Here is a 17,602-nt window from a genome sequence, read left to right on the forward strand (position 1 = left end):
CCTGCAGAATTTTTTTCAACTTCTCACCATCACTTAAACAGCCCTCTCCAAATTAACTGCTCCATATCTCTCCATCCTCCTTTCCAAACTCCTCACCATCACTTACAGGGTCCTCTCCAACTCAACTGCTCCCTATACCTCCAACCTCCTCTCCATTCACACTCCATCCCACTCCCTGCGCTCAGCCAATGACCTTTGCCTCTCCTCCACATTAATCACCTCTAACCATTCCCAAATACAAGATTTCTCCTGAGTGGCCCTCCTCCACGGGAACAACCTTTCACACTCCATCCGACTGTCCTCTAATTTGTCCTCCTTCAAACAGGCACTTAAAACTCACCCCTTCCTTAAAGCCTTCCATCCATCCACCTAACCCTCTCTCCATGCTTGTTACTTTCACCTCTCTCTTACAGGCCCCTCTACTTGCTCCTTCTGTGCTCAATCCCCTCTTCTGACTCCCTTTGTGCCTGCTGTCTGCTTGCCTTCCCTTTAGAATGTAGGCTCTTACGAGCAGGACTGTATCACTGGAGTGTCACAGACCTATCTCTGAGGTCTGATCTCAAATTTAGTCATACTCATCCCCCTCTACTGACCATGGTATGCACTTATAGACACTATGGCAGAAAAGATGGAGCATAGATCCTGACCCATAACTGAGGCCAATACTAGAAGCAAACATTGGTATCACATATAAAAATACATTGTAAATGAAGCAGTAACTTTTGCAAAAGGTCTGTAATGTTTCTATGCTTTAATAATAAATATAGCTTAGTTAATGCAGCATGAATCAGAAAGCAAAACAGGTATTCACAGGTCAAGAAGACTACTAGTAAAACTATTAATGAATATTATTAAGATAAAAGTCAGGCATGCTGTAATATTCTATATCATGCACCTTGGAGAAGGGAAATGAACTATTACTTCAAATACAGTGTTCCTGTATTTCAAGAAGAAGGTAAAATTGTTCCACCAAACAACGTAATAGGTTACATTACAGCCTTACTGATCTTTCATAACAAATGTAGACAACAGAAATTGTCAAAACGCTCTTCAAAAAATTGTTAGTGGAATTGATCCTATTGTTTAAGGTTGCACTTGATCTATTGAATGTTTTACCGTCTCTCCAGCTCTTTTCATACTACTTAATAACTACTTAACAAATTATAAGAGCAGGAGAGTTAAGTCCTGATATCACAGTTAAACTTGTCTGCTCCTTACAACTGGTCAAGTATAAACATCATGCTATAGACACACGATAAACTCCAGAATTTTCTAAAAAATTAGAAGTTCGTGCTGGAGAGTCAACTTATTACTACAGCTGCAAAACAAAAATAATCTTTCATGGAACCAACTGAAGCAAGATGTAGTAATGAGGTGAAATTCGACCCTCTATATTCCTCAGCGACTTGAGAAACAGCAGCAAGCCAAGTTCTACACAACAAGCCATGAGAGGATGCACATGTTACCTGATTCCAGCACACTGAGGAATCCTTTCCGTTTTATGCCACCTACATAAACCCTTTTGAAATATGGAGTGAGTTCAGACACTGTCAGCCTGAGTCAAGTTGTACCACTCATTAAACAGAAAAGCATCGCATCTGGAAAAGCTGAAAGAGGGGATGAAAACAAATGATTCTACTAAGTATATTGGCATTTTAGATCAAATTCTTTTTTCACTTCGCCAGGATCCAAGGGTTTGTAGCATATTAAATTTTGATCCTAGGTTTAAGGCATATCTATTGTCTTTGTTTCCAACAGGCACAGATGTAAACAAATGTAAACAGCTCCTAAATTGTCTTCACACGTGCAGGGCCGGATTAAGGGAATGGAGGCCCCTGGGCTAAGGGGGCCTCCATTCCCCCGTGAGGGTCCCCCCCCGTGATCCGAGCCGCCCCCCCTCCCGGCACTTACCTCCTTCTCCTCCTTCCCCGGCGCACTGTACACTCTTTACTGAGGAGATCTCGTGAGATTGAGACTCACGAGAACTCCTCAGTAAGGAGAATGCAGTGTGCCGGGGAAGTACTGCAGGGAAAGTGCTCAGCAGCACTGATCGGACTGGGGGCGCCCCCGCCCCGACCGATCAATACTGCTGCTGAGCACTTTCAAGGGCCCCCTGGATGCCATAGGCCCCTGGGCTGTAGCCCAGTTAGCCCTATGGTTAATCCGGCCCTGAACACGTGGCACATGAAACCAATGCTGCTGTTTCTGTCTGATTCATTTATTATAATAATAGTCACACTGATTTGAGTCCCTTGTGCAGAGTGACTATACTGTTCCCAAGCTAACCACTCACCAGTTTGTACTTTGCAAGAGTGTTTAGCAGAGCCCAGTTGCACCTTTGTATGAGTGCTGATATATTCATTACTCCTTTTGAACTTTAATCCAAGCACTTCCACTAAGGATTTTTGTATATACAATCTGTAAGCATACAGAGATGTCTCTAATCTAGAAAAAATAAATATTGTAATACGGTTTCCATGGTTAAATACCAATCTTGTGAGTAGCATTGTTTTGAAGCATTCTTGCACTGTCTTTGTACTCCTATAGTCCAAGTTTATTTGTTAATTAGTTAAGTAAATAATGTATAATCCATGTTTTTTTTTTGTTTTAATTTTTTACAAAACCTATACATCTGAAGCTGCCTGTCAGTGATATGTGTTTGGTAGACCTACATCCATCAGGTTGTTACTTGGTATGACTGACATCCTATTACATGCTTCCCCAATGCTTGGTTCTTTTTAAGAGTGATTTCATTCTTCCACTTTCAACACCAGAAAAGCACTAGTGTTCATAGCACTCAAATTGCTTATGCTGCCACATTTAAGTGATTGGAGAACATTGATTGTCACACGGAAGGTTGTATATAGCATCTTCAGAGCTTAATTGCTTCTGTGTGATAGGGGAAGAGCATTCTTCATTTACATCAATATATCAGCATGGAACAATTTAAGCGTTATTTTTTCTGGCTGGAAAATCTCTGATGTTCAAAGCACCACTGCGACAACATATTTAGGCAGGCAGAGAAAATATTGCAAACTTATTTTTCTTACTTTTGCTTATTGTTTTCTGATTTATTTGGAAATTTGCTTCAACTTTGCAATGTATCAGTCAGCTGATGTGTGCACTACCCAAATATTACTTAGGCGTATGCACTGTGTTCTATTAGACACACAGGTTCATTACATGTTTCAGCAGTTTTACTAATTATCACTGTAAATATAATTTCACTTATTCTTATTTTATATTGTTATCCTTCCATGTACCTTTTTGTTGTAAGTACAGCATTCATTTTGGTACTCCTTTGGTCTCAAATAGAATATAATCTGCAAGTGGAATAATTCATATTTGCAATTTCCCATAATAATGTTTGTGGACAATGTCATTATCACTTGGCAATATTTTGACAAATTGAGTAAATAGTATTTAATTGTTAGTACCAATCTCTACTTTATATATGTGACAGATAACAAAAAAAGGTGTGTTTTTTACTATTTACTATTTTCCCATTTTCTAGTTTTCATGTTGATCGTTTTTTTTAAACCCTTTAGTGTCCACACAGTGTTGGACTGGGACATGAAGGGCCCACCTAGAAATGTCATGGTAGGGGCCCACCAGAGGGGGTGTGGCCAGCCACCTGAGTGTGTGGCTAGAGGGGGTATGGTCAGCCCACCGAGGAAATGGCTAGTGCCATATTGTAGCATAAAAGGATGCAGTGCATGCAAAAGGTGCACAGTTTGGGTCCCAGCCCCTAGATTGGTACAAAGGTGAACAGTCACCTAATATCAGGACTGTCACACCACAATCAGTTGGCAACTATCTTGCTCTCTCCTACTTGTTGTTTCAGCTTTTACTTCCTGGTGTCTTAAGCTCAATTATCTCAATCCTGGAATGTTGGGCTCCTGTTTGGGAAAAAAGGATAGGTACAAGAAATATGAAAAGATGAGCCATGAGTGAACACTCCAGCCCATCCTTCCCATCCAGCCCAGAATTTAAATTAAAAACAAAACACGGACACACACACACACACACACACACACACTAATACATTTCTCCTACACACAGACACACACTAATGTGGATTATTAGAACATTGTCAGGAAAGTCTCTGGGACGAGTTAAAGAAATTCTATGGAGAATAAAGAAAACAATGGAACTGTGAGAATGGTGAGCTCTACAAGCAGACTTCAAAAACCATTAAATACACTAGTTAAAATCCTAAAATTAAATTATGTTTATACGTTAATCATTTGATTTTTACATTAGACCAATTCCAAGGGAAACAAATAGAGTCCCCTTTCTTAAGACTTAATAAAACTATAAGTAATAGTTTTGGAGAAATGGAAAGTTGAACATAATGAAAGGAGTGATCCTAACGTGGTAATATGATGGACTTTGTAGTAGAGATGGGCAGGTCTGCTTCCCCGAGAACCGAACCCACCCGAACTTTGCCTATCCGAGTACCGAGCTGAGTAGCTCGGTACTCTCCCGCCCGCTCCGAATCCAAATCGAGGCCGAACGTCATCGTGACGTCGGATCTCCGGGCTCAGTTCTCGCGATACTTCAAGATTATAAATACACGCCTCCACAGCAATCCATCACCATTTGACAAAGGGAGAGAGCAGGGTGTAGTAACAGGCTGATTAGAGCAGGGACAGAGAATACAATATTCTTCTTGCAATTGCTCTAACAAAAATCGCTAGAGAAGAAAGGAGGATAGAGGTTTATTTTTATTTTTTTTAATATTTGGCACTCCCCAGTGCTTTTGGGGTGTCCCCCATAATTGTGCATAAATATTTCTGGCTGTCAAAAGTCATATCTGTCAGCAGTATAAACCAAATAATTTTTAGCACTCCTCAGTGCTTTTGGGGTGTCCCCCATAATTGTGCATAAATATTTCTGCCTGTCAAAAGTCTTATCTGTCAGCAGTATCTACCAAATAATTTTTAGCACTCCTCAGTGCTTTTGGGGTGTCCCCCATAACTGTGCATAAATATTTCTGGCTGTCAAAAGTCATATCTGTCAGCAGTATCTACCAAATAATTTTAAGCACTCCTCAGTGCTTTTGGGGTGTCCCCCATAATTGTGCATAAATATTTCTGGCTGTCAAAAACCATATTTGTCAGCAGTATCTTACTAAATAATTTTTACCACTACAAGTGCTTTGCGCTCAGAATGGATTCAAAGCAGTCCAAATATGATCAGAATGAGCAACCAGGTTCTGTCACCAGTCCTGATGTTAGTGTTCCCAGTACGTCATCTGGGCAAGGCGATGTCAAACTACAGAGTGTTTTGAAATCAGTCCAAAAAACAAAATCAAATATTTTTTTTACTGTGTTGAAGCGAAAAAGAAGTGTTACTGAGCAAAAGTAAAGTGGCGCTAAAAAAAAAATTGCAAACATGCCATTCTACACACGCATTGGCAAAGAGAGAATGAGGCCTTCACCTTTGGCTATTAGTGGCAGATCCAAAAAAGTTACCGAGCCTACAAGTGGTGCACAACAACTGTTACGCGTCAAAGCCGAGCTGCAAGACAACAGTAAGGCAATGGAGGATAATGTTTGCTCTGAATCAGAAATGACACCGATCCCTGTGGAGAGTCCATCCAACAATGGTATGTCTAATCGTGAGCATTCTGTTAGTGTACACATAAAGAAGGGCCCTTTCAGCAGTTCTGCTGATGTGTACCTGAACAGCCCGAGTGTAGCCGGTGATACACAAATTGAGGATGCCACTTTGGAAATAGAAGAGGATGAGGGGGAGATTTATGGAGTTGACGAGAGCGCTAATGAGGATGTTAATGATTATGATGCAGACAGATACCAAATAGCCTTTCTCAATTTCTATTCATATTCTAGATTATATAACGGCTGAATAGTTTTCTATTTTATTCCTAGTGGAGAGGGGATCTGATGCAGACAGATACCAAACTGCCTTTGTCCATTTCTTTGTATATTCAAATTTCTAGTTCTACAGTCTATGCAGGCTGCTTTTTTTATATTCAACTACAAGTGGAGGGCAGTGGGGGCTTAGATAGCCACCAAAGTACCGTGGTCCATTTAATTTTACTTTCTAGCTCCATAGCTCCACAGTCTGTGCAGGCTGCTTTTTTATATTCAACTACAAGTGGAGGGCAGGGGGGGGGGGGGGGGGGCATAGATAGCCACCAAAGTACTGTGGTCCATTTAATTTTACTTTCTAGCTCCACAGTCTGTGCAGGCTGCTTTTTTAATATTCAACTACAAGTGTAGGGTGTAATATACACCCAAAGACGATGGCTACATTGACAATAATCAAAGATGGAGGAGGTAGACAACCAGGTTTGACTGTATAATTTGCAGACAAGTATTCGCATTACGGACTGCCTAACAGGGATTAAACTGTTTTTTCATAATTTATTAGCTTTAGAATTACCTCACTTATCTAAGAAACTGGCGGAGCACTAAATTAGGTTATTTTAGACCAAAAAAATGGTATTTTTTTCAAAAATAGCAAAACAAAACCAAAACCAAAACACGCAAGGGCGGTTTTGCAAAACCAAAACACGAAGGTAATCCAGATCCAAAACTGAATACAAAACCAAAACACGGGGGTCAGTGACCATCTCTACTTTGTAGTGACATTTTTACACCTCCCACTATTCATATTTTCAGTCAGACCTGCAAATAATCAGACAAATAGACACATATGCACAAAGAGAAAGTCTCCGCATGTCTGCACAATCAGAAAAAAAAAAAAATCGAATCAAAAAGTGATAAGCAGTGTTTTCTTTTAATGTGTAACTTAACACTAATCCTTGAATTTTTTTTCATTGTTAATACAAGTTTACTGACATTTTTTTATGTAAAAAAAAAAAGCTGAAAGCAAAATATCCCTTCAGACATAAAATCAAGGTCGTGCTGCATACTGCAGGAGTTGTCGACTGTTCTAAATTTCCAAGGATTTTAAAGATTTGTCCCTGAAAATGTATTGTCCCTGTATATATCCCTGTTTTTTTTACATTCACAAAGTCAGCGGTATGATCCCTCTTTTTCTATATATTGAGTGCACGGACACACACTAATACAATTCTCATGGACACTGACTCACACCCCTTCTCTCATACAAACATTTGTCATACACACTGACTCACACTATGATACACACAAACTGACTCACTCTCATACACACTGACAAATGTTCTCTCTCTCATACACACAGACAAATAAACTCCCATACACCGACCTTTTCCTGCAGTGCTGCCTCCAGATTCCTCAATAGCAGCAAGGGTAGGGGGCGTGCCTGTGCTCTGATTGGCTGACACAGTCACTCAGCCAATCAGAGCACAGCAGAGACAGTGAGCAGGAAACTCCTCTGCATTACCGAGCAACACAGGCTGCTCCTACACGTCTCCATCTGCGGGCGCCCTGGTGATCCCATTCTGGTCCCACCCCCTAGCAAAAGGGGACTATTGGGCAGTGGGGCCCACCGGGGATCTCCCCGGGAACCCCGATGGGCCAGTCTGGCGCTGTGTGCACCTTACATATAGTCCTGCTTTTTGATGATAATTACTCTGTTTTATTACTAGAGGTTTATTCCCTCCTTCTTTATACAAGTCTGCGATTAAGGAGCACCCATGCACTAGTGTTGGTCATTATGACTTTGCTTTTGACAGTTTCTTCATTGATAGCATCAAAAGAGAATATAGTGTCAGAGCCAAAGGGAATTCTTATATTTGGTGGAATGATTTGACAGGGCATGGGTTTAAATATGTGCAACTATGTTTATGTGATACATGTCTTTGAGCCAGTGGCATCTTTGTGGCCCTTACACATAAAGGATGATCAACAAGAGCACATATTGTGAGAAGCCCGTTGGCTTGTCTGCTCTTATACCCTTCCTTTTGCCTTCTTTAAGCATTCATTTGACTAGTGTCTGAACTTTCTGGAGGGCAGTCAGCAGTTACTCTAACTACCGACCTTAAATTGCTGACTCCTACATTAGCTTACAATATTGTCATTTGTGTAGAGTTATTCATTTGGGACCTAAATTACACAGCAGGTTCAGCATATTTTAAGTTGCATAAAACAGGAACTTTTTTATTAACGATAACACTCATTTATGAGATACATTCCTAATAGTTTCATCACAGTGAGATATTAACAACACATCCGAGTCAGGGGAACCTGCCGTTAATGAAAGTTGTGTTTGATGGATTTGGCGGATACCTTCCTGTTATAATGTTCTTTTCCTACTGCTAGAACTTAAATTGAAACCTTTCCATGTGCACATGGTAAACTTTACAAACGTACAATACTGCTTTAAATCTATTCCACTCAAAGAAAGTCAAATGTGCTCTTGAAATTATTTTAGTAAAAGTGTTTCATGTTTCAATAAAACAAACCTTGAAGCCTTAAACATCTGCTAACGGCTGAAGGTTTTTTTGAAGTCAGCAAATTATAACAAAAATGATGTCATTAATAAAGAGATCTTAAAGATGTCAAATTGTTACCAGACAATGGGTTAAGTGGTAGAGGATAGGTTAGCTCATTTTTACATATTGAATGCAGAAAGGAAGCTTATATTTCACTGGAACTTGTAAATGATTATGTGCATTGGTAGTGTATATTTTGCATTCTGCAGCCCATTAAGCCACTAGTGCATAGTGCTGTGGAATCAGTGGCGCTATAGAAATAAATGGTGATGACGATGATGATTCTGCAGCCCATTAAGCCACTAGTGCAAAGTTGCCTGCTTTCCTGGAATGTCCATGAGACTCACAAATTTCTGGGAGTTCTCCTGGACTCCCAGGAGAGCTGGATAACCTCCCGCATCCTGTCCACTTCATAAGTGAAGTGGGGCGGGGCGGAGCTTAGCAACGCGATACACAATGAAATGCATCATCATGGTCCTGCTCCCTGTTCTAATAGGTTGAAAATGGCGATGTTCTAATGGGGTCATGGCATAGTGACGCCATTCGCGTGGCCATGTCCCCAGGACACGGCGGTGAAATCTCGTCTCCTGGAGGGGAGATCTCAGAAGTATGCACTAGTGTCCTTGTATTAACACTTTTTCTTAAATATAAAGTTTCTGCTACACCAGTCTCATATATACAGATAGGGTCTTAGTAGGACTTCTTGGACATTTGGGATCTGATTCATTAAGGAACTCAATTTGCATTTTTTAAACGGACGGAAAATGCAAACAGGTACATCTGAATTCAACAGAAGAAACGTTTCTAGTTGAATATGGATGTAAGTACGTTCTGCCTATACAGCACTTGTCTTTTGCAGACAGACAAAACACACTGCAGAATACACACAATGCATATGTATATCTAAAGTCCCATCAGAATGTACAGATAAAAGATTACATTATTAAATGCATTAAAACAGTTAATTATATAGTCATTAATGAAAAAAATATTAAAAAAATATTTTTTAACATTTTTATTTGTAGCATGAAACACATGTATCAGGATGTTATTAATGTCTCTTGTACATAAAATGCATTTTTACAGTTGCTCTGGTTCAGCATGTAAACACAACCGTCATCACTGTCACTTGGCTCTTACACCTGTCCTATAGCTTCTGCAAGTGATACAACTGAAATCACCTACCTGAGAGTTGCCCAGAGCTACTACGTCCATACAACCCTCCTTCCCCCGTTCTACCAATGAAATCGTAGGCTTCCGGAAGTGTCCTTTGCGTTTGAAGATAAATTGGATGCACTTGCGTTCACTGGCGTATAGTCCATTTTTGAGCATGTAGAGAGCAATTTTATGCAAAATATGGCACGTAACAGCATTTACGTTCCTTAATGAATCAGGCCTATGCTGTGCTAAGATGATGGTCACTCTTACAAGAGGAGAACTATATACAATGGCAATGGAAGACTTGTCTTGCTTTAGTTCAACATCAATCCTCAACAGTCCAAGATCACATCTACCTCACACAGTTCTTCTTTGAGTCCTGAATTTACAATATGTATTATTTGTTTTGCTAATAATTAATATTCACTTTGTTTTGTAAAACATCTATTAAAAGAAATGGTATTGATAAAAAGAAAGACAATTAAAAATGGCACTTACATTTCTCTGTTCCTTACCAGATACTCTTCCTCCGTTCCCGACAGGGGCAGGATTGGCTGGGGGTATCTGTACCCCAGGCTGATACAGTTTTGGCCAGCCTACCTATAGCTACACAGTACTGCCTGCTGTTGGTGGCTGAGGATACTCCAAGGCTCTTCCGATTGTCTTTTAATATAAACACAATTGGAATGTCTAGGGGATACCTTCTGACAAATACAAAAAGTGTAGACCCTGGCGCAATACTCAAACCTATAAATTTACAGACTCCAAAAACAAAAAGGAAAAAAACACAGGGGTATATTTACTAAACTGTGACTTTGAAAAAGTGGAGATTTTGCCTATAACAACCAATCAGATTCTAGCTGTCATTTTGTAGAATGGACTAAATAATTGATAACTATAATCTCCACTTTTTCAAACCCGCAGTTTAGTAAATATACCCCACAGTCTATTCCACAGAGGGTATCTTGATAAAATCCAGCACAGAAAATAGTAGATGTTTTGAAGAGTGTGTCAACCAAAAAAAAAACCAAAGGTAGCACAGTTCTTTTAAATATTCTTATTGGAAATATTATTCCCTTGAAATTGTGCAGATACATGTGGATCACCGAGAAAATGGTTGCTCTTACAATAAATACTATGTAACAAGCATGTAGACAAAAGTACCAAGGAACTCATTCAATCTCCTGGGGGTTGAATCTCGCTTTCGTTCTTTAATAAATCCTAAACTGTGTGGATTGCTGTGATGTCTGTGACCTTATTCAGTAGGAATTAAATAGCTCCTCATTTGTCTCTTGTAATGTCTTCATTACTTCCTTTATTAAAATACTTTGAATTTTGCTCAACAGCAGGGGTTCTCAACTCCTTCCTTCTGCCTGTATTTTAGAAACCAGATACCAGTTGTGGCCATGCACTGTGCAATGACACAGGTACAGGGTATGCTGTCATGGCCACTCATCAATCACAGTGTAAATAATTTATTTGGGTGGCACCCACTGATCTGGGGTCTGATTTTGTCACCAACAGCAATTAGGTGGTGTGGATTTGCATTATCATCATCTATTTATTTATATAGCGCCACTAATTCTGCAGCATTGCACAGAGAACTCATTCACATCACTCCCTGCCCTATAACTCATTCACATCACCCCCTGCTTACAATCTAAATCCCCTAACATACACACTCACCGAGAGAGATGAAGGGCACATTAATAGCATCCAATTAACCTACCAGTATGTTCTTTGGAGTGTGGGAGGAAACCGGAGCACACCCACGCAAGCACGGGGAGAACACACAAACTTGACATGGTCGGGAATCAAACTCATGACCCCAGTGCTGTGAGGCAGAAGTGCTAACCACTAAGCCAGATATCTCAATTATAAAGAGAACCGAGTTCTGTATAGTAAATGCAACATGGGTCTGCGGCATGTATAGTAAAGCCACCAGAGATTATGAATTGTTTGGTTTATAAAGCTACCATAGACTGAAGTCTATATTGTAAGGCCACAAAAGATTTGTGGTGATCTGCTTTAAAAGGCCTAGGAGATTGTAGGGGTCTGCACTCTAACACCAACAAACATTTGGGGGACATGCTTTAAAAAGTCAACAGAGATTTGGATGACTTGCATTTAAAATCACCAGAAATTTGGGGGCCCCCATTTTGTAGAGGCCTCTAGAAAAGTGTAGGAATTAAATAGTAGCCATTAGTATGCATTGATGTCTTGTGTTGTGGTCATGAAAATACAGTCTGTAATGTGTAAAAGTCACTGGAATACTTTTTGTATTTTATAGAGGTCACTTGGATGCTCTCTCTATTGTATTTTGGTTACTAGTTTGCTTTCTGTATTGTATATTGGTCACTAGGATGCTCTCTATATTGTATATAGGTCACTAGGATGCTCTTTGTATTGTAGATTGCTTGCCAGAATGCTCTCTGTATGCTATAAAAAAATCACTGGAATGCTTTTTGTATTATATATTGTTCACTAGATTGCTGTCTGCACTGCCTATCAGTCACTAGAATGTATTCTGTTTTGATTGTATATCACTAGAATGATCTTTGTATTGTATAAAATATATGTTACTGGAATGCTATCTGTATTATATATATATATATTGCAGACTATGGCATAAATGGCTTACCGGGGGAAAGCTATGGTGGCTATGATGACCAATCATTAGTGGGGTGCAGTTTAAGCAAAGGGCTGTGATGTGCAACTCAGTATACGTCTAGGGTTTCATGTGTGGCCCTCCAACCTCAAAAAAGAACGCTTATTTCCTTTAATTTCAAGACTTAAAAAATCATCCTCAATAAAACTTCAGCACTACCACATTACTCATGCCAAAATGCACCCATATTTCTCTCCCTTGCTCGAAAACAGCCCCAAATGCCCTCAGGTCCCTCATGTACACTGAAACTGATCTACTTGCAACTCATACCTTCCCACATGCAAGCCATGCCACTTAGACTTCCCCACATGTCTCCGTGTGCCTCTCAGGCTTCCCCACATGCCACTCACATGCCAATCAGTCCTCCCACATGTTGCAATGCCACTCAGACCTCCCCATATGCCCTCACATGCCATTCAAACCTCCCCAGTCTCAATCAGCCTGCCGATTCCCGTGTACACACTATTAATGTTTAACACAATATACCATCAGATTTGTGCTCTTCATCTGTCATAACTATCAGCTGAAAAGATTGTGACTCTGCACACTACATAGAGAGCTATAGACACTGCCAGCTGTGAGTACATGCACACTGCAGAATTGGCAGAACATCATTCCATCATTGAACGAGATTTTTAGTCTGGTTTCAAAATCAAATCAAACGATAAAATGTGCTTTGGAACAAAAATTGTTCATTACTGGAGCGTACACACTAATGCGATATTGGACCAAACCAGAGCCGTAACTAGGGTGGTGCGGGCGGTGCCGTCGCCCCGAGCGCAAACCCAAGAGGGCGCAGCAGCCGCCCGCTACCTTCCCCTACCCGCCGGCATAGTAAAAAAAAAAAAAAAAGTCAATAAAGTTAATACAAAAGGGGAAGAAAAAAAAAAAAGAAGTCACCTGATCTCCCGGCGGTTCCCAGCAGTCTCCTCGCTCCCACTGAATGTGACGTCATCACGCCCGACGTCATATTCAGCGAGGAGCACTGCTGGGGCAGAAGCAGCAGAACACAGGACACAGGACACAGGACACAGGACACAGGACACAGGACACAGAACAGAGGACACAGAACACAGGACACAGAACAGAGGACACAGAACAGAGGACAGAGGACACAGGAAAGGTAAGTAAAATTGTATTTATATTATGTGTGTGTGGGCAGGCTATGTATTTTTACTCAGCTTAGGAGGTCACTCAATATTCAAAACCCAGTATTTTTTTGCAAAATGCCTTTTACAACAATCCAGTAATTGTTTTACTAAACAATTGATCTGTAAGCGATCTGGAATGTACCCAAAGTGCTTATTTATTAACTTATCCAGCAAGTTAGTAGGTCAAATGTATTTTAGAAAAAAAACTAAATTAAAAAAAAAAATTGTGTTCTGCAAAATTAAATATCCTTTTTGCTTGTGGGCACTTGTGAGTGCTAAAGGAGGCACACATTTATTTTCTTTACTACCCCCTGACCTATAAGATCTGTTCTGTTACTTGACCTAATATTCCCATCTTGCCTCTTTTTAGTGTACTATATTAAAATAGCAATGTATGTCATAGGGCTTCTCCTTTCTATATAAAAAAAAAGCTAGGTTAATGGAATCCCACCACTGTGTGTGTGTGTGTGTGTGTATATATGTGTATATGTGTATGTGTGTATATATATATATATATATATATATATTCTTTCAGTAAAGTGCTAGCCACACCCACAGATTAGGTTGGCCACACCCACTTGTCAAATGCCACTCCCACTTAGATGGGGGGCGCCGGTGCCCTGTCTCGCCCAGGGCACTAAAATGTCTAGTTACGGCACTGGACCAAACACTTGATTATTGGGTGATTGGGGCAATAATTAGTGAAAAACACTGTAGTGTGTACTCAGCCTTATTCTCTGGCAGCGGATAAATTCTTTGCTGCTTTTCTTCCTGACCTCCTACATCCTCTACTTTAGTCAACCATGACCACACTTCACCTCTTCACACCAACAATGGTCATTAGTCCTCTCTGTTCATTGCCCCTAAAGAGATCACTGAAATGAGGTGCTGGCGCCTGCACAGAAAATAGCAAGCCTCTGCTATCCTCTGCACAGACGCTGTCACGCCAATGCCATATTTCCGGTGCACTCTTCGCATGTGGTCAGACTACTCAAACCAGTCAGTGCTACTGAGTCCCACTTACCACAGCAGAAGAGAGCAGCGGTAATATGAAGCCGGCGATTGGTGATTAAATTTACCTTCAAGTTTACTGCAGCAGTGCCCCTGGTTGGTTTGGTGCCTATCCTTTAGGGTAGGTGGATGGGACCCTTAGGCAATGATGCCCACTGGGGAGCTCCCCGGTACCCCGGTGGGCCAGTTCAATCTGTATATATGTTACCAGAATGCTCTTTATATTATTTAGAGGTCACAAGAGGATTTTGTATGTTGTTTATCGATCACTAAAATGCTGTCTGTATTGTATATAATTCACTGAAATATTCTCTGTATTGTATATAGGTCACTAGAATATTTTCTGCATTGAATAGGAGTCATATGGGACTGATTATAACTCTTTCAGATAACAGTTTTTCAGATTAAACTGGATATGTAAAACAATGTATGTACCTTTTTTGTTAAGAAGAGCTTGTCTTTTCCCCCACAGGCCAAAAGTTGTCAGCACTCCCCTGCTTCCCAACCTATAACTATGCTTTGTATCTAGAAGCATGGGGTGCATTGATCAAAGCTATTTCATTTCTAGGGATATGTTGAAAGGAAGTTGGCCTAAGCTAATGGATAGTGTTTGGTTTTGCACCTAATTATTGTTAAATAGCAAAACTTACACTAATATAGATGCACAATTGCAGTGCATACATATGATCATGGTCTCTTTGGACACACATGTAATCCATCTGTGTATTTTATTTTTTGTTGTTTGCAAAGTGAGACTTTTGGACTGTTATCCATACTTGCCAACATTTTTTTTTTTTCTTCCGGGAGATGCCGGCTGGGACGTGGGCGTGCAGGGGGCGGGGCTGCGAAATCGCGTCATTTTGGCCCCGCCCCCGTGACGGAATGACGCAAATCGCGTCATTTTACAGTGGGGGCGGGGCTAAACGCCGCGATTCCGGGTGAATCGCGGCGTTTAAACTAAATTTTTCCCCCTTCCTATCAGGGAGGTTGCCACACTCGTCCGGGAGACTCTCGCAAAATGCGGGAGTCTCCCGGACAATGCGGGAGAGTTGGCAAGTATGCTGTTATCTTGCATAACTTAAAGAACTTATATACATGGGCATTAAAAATCAATGCTCATTGGAGCTTAGACAATTTAACCATGCCTGAAAAGTGTATTGATGCATGTTTATTAACTCATCTCAAAGTTGCCCTGTAATGTAGCATACCGAGTACTATACACACTTTGTCAAATTATTCAATAAAACTTCACAATATTTATATTAATGGCTGTGAATGCTGCAGGCAAATTTGAAATTGACTCAACAAAAAGTAAATGGATGTCAGAAACCATATGTTTATGGATCCATATGTTTACTTTATATTTTAGCAATGGTAAACTGTTGACTATGCTTTGCTGATATACATTAAACACATGTTCACATTTGTAGACAATAGAAAGCATTATAGATCCATTTTTGTGACCAAACATGGAAATTAAAGAAATCCATTTAATTGTTAATGATGCCTTTAATGAAAAGCTGATTAACGCAGAACAGCCAGTTATACTTGTTTTGTATCTTTTATCTAAAGTACAGAAGGACCCAGTAAATCCTAATAATCCAATTGGAGATTAACTCAGTTTTACAAAGCCTAAGTATGTTGTTTGTTTTTTATTACCTATTTCCCAAGGTATACCTACCAACATTAAAGAAACCGTTGACAAAAACCTAATTAATGACATCCTGGTGACCTTTTTTGTCTTATTGATGTACAAAGTTTATGCACATCCACCCAACACTTAGGAGGACTTGATTGCACGCAAAAGGCATTAACAAAAACAGACATTAGTGATTTATGGAGCTACTACTGATTGTGTTAGCCAATAACTACTTCATCAGCAGTTGCAAGTGATCTTAATGGGCAGTAATGTGGCACATAATTATGCTAGACTTTATGGATCCCAATTGTAAAGCACTATGGAATTTGGTGGCGCTATATAAATAAATGTTGATGATGATGATGATGACGATGGTGAAGATTCTGTTGAGCATAGAGCATCCACAATTTAGCCTATGCATTGTAGAAGTGACTCTAGGGGGGTATTCAATTGATGGCGGGATCGCCGAAAATCCCGTGCTCAAAGAATATTACCGTTAATACGGTAATCCTGCGCGGGAAAACCGTTAATGCAGTGATTTACTTGCTGGATTTCAGCTCGCGGCTTAGGGTGCTGCGAGCTGAAATCCAGCGAGTAATTACCGTATTAACGGTAATATTCTTTGAGCGTGGGATTTTCGGTGATCCCGCCGTCAATTGAATATGCCCCTATAGGTTTACAGATGACCTCTTGTTAATTTGAAAAGTGTGGATAGATACACAGAAATGATCAGTAAAATAAATGCATCCAACAAAATTTACTATGAACAAAATAATTTTCAGGATATTGAAACACACAGAGATAGAGTGTGTTTTTCCACAAATATGTACACTGTACATATGGAGTGCAATCATTCCTTTGTGGAAAGATAGCTACCACCCTTGATGGTGGATTGTAATAGGGTCAGATAGGGCATCCACCTAGGGCCCAGTGCAGTAGGCAGACCCATGGCTCCTTTCCCATCTGCCCTAGGATGTGTTTAGTGCAGTAGTGAAGAAGCTCTAGTAAAACCACATCGACATACAGTCCCTGCAGTTCTTCTGAGAGACTGACACATCCAGACAGACAATCAAGAGAGAGACAGAGTGAGACACAACTGAAAGGTCCCTAAAGGAGATGTGCCTCACAGGGCGACTACCTCCTAATACCTCCGAATTTACCACGATCCGCGTGGATGACTGGATCCCACCTCGGTCCCGGTTTGGGTTTTCTCCGGACGCCCGCAAGTAACACCTAAGAGGGAAACACACAGTTAAACCGAGTCTACCAAGTAAGGGCTGTCCGAGACTACGGCAAAGGACAAGGACACGGTCAGTCCAAGCTCCTTGCCGCCTCCTCACTTTGTTCTTGCCAAGACGCGGGGGACTACAGGCACTGAAGGCCAAGACTAATCCGAGGACTAATCCCGCCTCAAGTGCCTCACACACCTGCCGGTGAGGGCCTAACCGAAAGGAGGAATCGAGCGTGATACTCACCGGGACACTCCCACTTCCGATCCGGTTCTCCTGCACCTTCCCGACTCCTGCAGATGACAAGACACACAGCCTCCCTCTACGCTCTCCGTG

This window comes from Mixophyes fleayi, chromosome 1 (genome assembly GCF_038048845.1).
Source record: "Mixophyes fleayi isolate aMixFle1 chromosome 1, aMixFle1.hap1, whole genome shotgun sequence".
Lineage (NCBI taxonomy): Eukaryota > Metazoa > Chordata > Amphibia > Anura > Limnodynastidae > Mixophyes > Mixophyes fleayi.